Source organism: Triplophysa dalaica, chromosome 2 (assembly GCF_015846415.1).
Source record: "Triplophysa dalaica isolate WHDGS20190420 chromosome 2, ASM1584641v1, whole genome shotgun sequence".
Lineage (NCBI taxonomy): Eukaryota > Metazoa > Chordata > Actinopteri > Cypriniformes > Nemacheilidae > Triplophysa > Triplophysa dalaica.
Window position 1 is genome coordinate 9104808 of NC_079543.1, and position 3685 is coordinate 9108492.

The 3685-nt window shown below is 37.6% G+C and overlaps 1 long non-coding RNA gene across 1 annotated transcript; it reads right to left on the reverse strand.

Moving 5' to 3' along the window:
* Positions 1-892: 892 nt before the first annotated feature.
* LOC130411296 (uncharacterized) lies at positions 893-3005 on the reverse strand. The gene is made up of 3 exons (XR_008905057.1): positions 1753-3005; positions 1391-1509; positions 893-1201 (listed from the first exon to the last, which is right to left on the reverse strand). It is a non-coding gene; the product is annotated as an uncharacterized LOC130411296 (long non-coding RNA).
* Between the last annotated feature and the right edge of the window lie 680 nt (positions 3006-3685).

The following is a 3685-nucleotide window of genomic DNA, read 5'->3' on the forward strand; positions in this document are numbered from 1 at the left end:
TCAGTAATCTCATTACAACGACGCTCAGCCTCAGTCCCAGAAGGAAACCACGATGACACGGACAACATGCGCAACACTTCCAGTGAGCTATGGATCAGAATGCTCGTACGGTTTAAAGCCTATGAAAAAACAAGATTTTTTTATCAAGTGAGCAAAGGCAAATGTCTCCCCTAGTGCCACCCATTCAGAGGAAGGGCGAAAAGTTAATTGGCTCATTGGTGGTCAGCTGGGATTCATTTCAATTAGCAGGCAAAACAGCTGTTAATTTTGTGCCACAAAGAATGTGGTCTTCTGTTTAATTGTTTGCAGCGGTGACTTTGCAAGTGCATTCTTTAGAAGAGAGGGAGTCTTGGAGGAATAAAATTGAGTGGATGTTTTAATTGTCTCTCTGTCTCCCTGCAACACATCTTGCTTGTGAATTAGACGCTCAGTGTTTCAATGCATGCGCGAGATTGTTTGATTTTAAGAGGCCGATGTCCAAATCTCAGCCCCAGAAAATTGCCTTGAATCAGCAGGCAGAGCAAGCAAATCAATTTAAAACTAATGCACATTTCAGCTCCACACATATACGGCACTGTCCTTTCCCCCGTTTCACATTTGCACATTTATTGCTCTTTTATCAGTTCTTTATTGAGCTTTTATCAGGTATGTATTCACTGGCATTCACAAACTGGCATTGCTAGCGCCGTGCTACACTGTAAAAAAAATCCTGTAAAATTTACAGTAAACTACTGGCAGCAGGGTTGCCAGCCAGTTACTGTAAATTGTACAGCCACAGTACTGTAATTTAATTTACAGCCATTTACTGTAATTGCAGAATACAGGAAAAACTGTAATTTTGAATAGCAACAGTATAATGCTGTATTTTTTACAACAAATTGCTTGATTTTAATTTACTTTATTTAGAAGAAATACATAAATCACTGTATATCCAGTATGTTTTGCATACTGGATATACAGTGTTTATTTTTTTTTAATTGATACAAAAATACATTACAGACAAATTGTGTACGTTGTTGTACATGAAATAATTTTATTCAGTAAGAACTTCATAGTATCCAACATGGCTCTTTAAACATTCATGTTTAAACAACACGTTAACCAACATTACCATCATGAAACAACATTGCAAAACAAGGCCCAAGTGAGTCTGTAAAACGGTCCACATCTTGATCCATCAGAGCACAACAAGTAGCTGGAACTATGGAAACGAAACAAGAGAATAATGTTAGATATTCAATTTATAGTCAGAGAAAAACAGAGGACAACATATACAGTCAGAGAATAATAAAATGATGTAATTCAATGATGAGATCTGTGTGTGTGTGTGTGTGTGTGTATGTGTGTGTGCGTGTGTCTGTGCGTGTGTGTGTGTGTGTGTGCTTCTTACTTTTCATCGATTACACTGAATATTCATCATTGTGTTTAGAAGAGCGGCGACATGTGGGTTCACTGCAACCTGTTTCTTCTGTATCCTGGCATTTTAGATGACGCTTCTTGTTCCACTCTCTGGATTAATATCCACAAAGAGTCAGGAAAAACTAAATGTTATATATTAAATGTACAAAATATATTATATTAAAACACATGAATTAAATCATCAGCTTGCTAGTGTTAAATAGGGGAGACTTCTAAATAATTTGCCCAAAAAAATTGCATCTCTCGTTGAGAAATATTGTTTTAAAGGTCTTAACAGGTATATAACATTAACATATCTATAAAAAGCAGGTAAGGAAGTTGTTCAATTAATACCTTTCATTGGACTCCAAGTACATGCTGCCCCATCCTGGTACTCAAGATTGAATATGTAACATGCTATGAACAGAGTGGGAAGGCCAGACATGAAGCTGTGCTGAGCACGTCACAGTCACACACAACCTAACCTTCAGTAGTCAGCATCCAGTGGCCTGCATAGCAAAGTGTGTTCTAAAACAAACAATTATACATGTGACAATAGTAATAGTTAATAGTGACTATACAATTATCTTTAAGCATTTTACATTTTAACTACATTTTAGTATAAGTGACTCTACAACCAAACTCTAAGCAAATTAAACAGAGTAACTTACACTTAAAACCGTACTTATACAGAAATGTAATCCAACTAACGTTAGGGATGTCACGGTCAAGAAATTGTCACACTAGTATTTTGTAACGGGTCTCACTCCCACCAACGGTCCTATTTGGGAGACAGGCCTGCTATACAATGAGGGTGTCGCTAACGTCTTTTGCTCAAGCTCTCATCTGGCCTCCGATACATATACTGTATATCTAGATGGTTACGTACATTAATCACTTTACCGGGCTATCCTCCGTGAACATCCACTTACCTCAAGCTATGGTGACTCATTTTAATTTGGGCGCTCGATTTAACGGATGACTGCATTTGCAAATTTGAATTACACCACAAAATAATCACGAGCGAGTGTGGTATCACAACTGTCGAAGCATGTAACTTTTACCGAGTCTACGGCGGGCGCGATGTTCAACATTAAAAAAACAACCGTCAACTTACTAATACAATGAACTGTAGCTCGTCACATACCGCCTTCACTCCTGGTGTGAACAAAAACTCTAAATAACATGAACAACTTCTGTCCTCAGGTGCTATAGCGACGGAGAATGTTTGAAATCTTACCGCGACGGCGCTGCTGAAACCCCGCAAGACTCCTTCGGTCCCCGCGGATGGAGGTTGAATCCGGGGTTAGCAATATGAACCGCGAATTTAGATACCTCTATATAAAGTTACCAGTATGATAGTTACCAAATATGGAAAAAAAATACGTGATAAATTACCACAGGTGTGAATCATTCATTTTGCGCACTACCCCAATCTCGACTGTTGAAGATCATCCCGCCATTGTAGATTTGAAATTTACAGCAATATTCTGTACATTGAGTTAATCCGTCACGTGACCCCAGAATGCATTGCACTTTACAGCAATATTCTGTATTATTTAAAATACAGTCAGCTTCTGTAAAATAACGCTGTAGTTTTTACAGCAATTCGTTACAGTGTAGTGGAGATACAGCAAGACAGTTGCTAATAATTAACGGTGATAAGGCAGGCATTACTATTAGGACTAAGAACTGGTGGTCTGAGAAAGCTAAGTATAAGTATTAGGTTTTGTTGTATTACTTGTCCTGTACTGCACTTTGGAATCTGAAACGTTTTTACTACTTGGAAGCCTGTTATTTCTTATTAAAAATAATAGATTTTCACTTAGATGACAATAAAACGGGCAAAATAATTAAATATACTTACATTATGGTCCTATCTAGATCAACCTACCAACGTATTACAGTGACACGGGTGAGCTCTTTTGACCTGAACTAGTAAGCAAACAAAGACCCTATCACCAAAATAGTAAAATTATGTAAAAAGCAACTGCGATTACCGTTCACCCCTGTATTTCAATGCACTGCGGTGGATGACACAGGACTGTGATGTCATCATGTTTTCACTTCTTTTCCAAAGATTATGACAGAAAATGGATATTAAAGATTTTTTTTCAACACTGACTTTTCAGGATAACTAGTTTGTTTGTGTGTGTGTGTTACAAAGCTGAATAAAATGTGCAAAATGTGCATCGGCTTCAACAATTGAAAACTTTGTGTTGGTGAGTGTGTGTTACATTAGCATCATCCTTAAAGAACTGAATAGTTAACATTCATGTGGATGTGT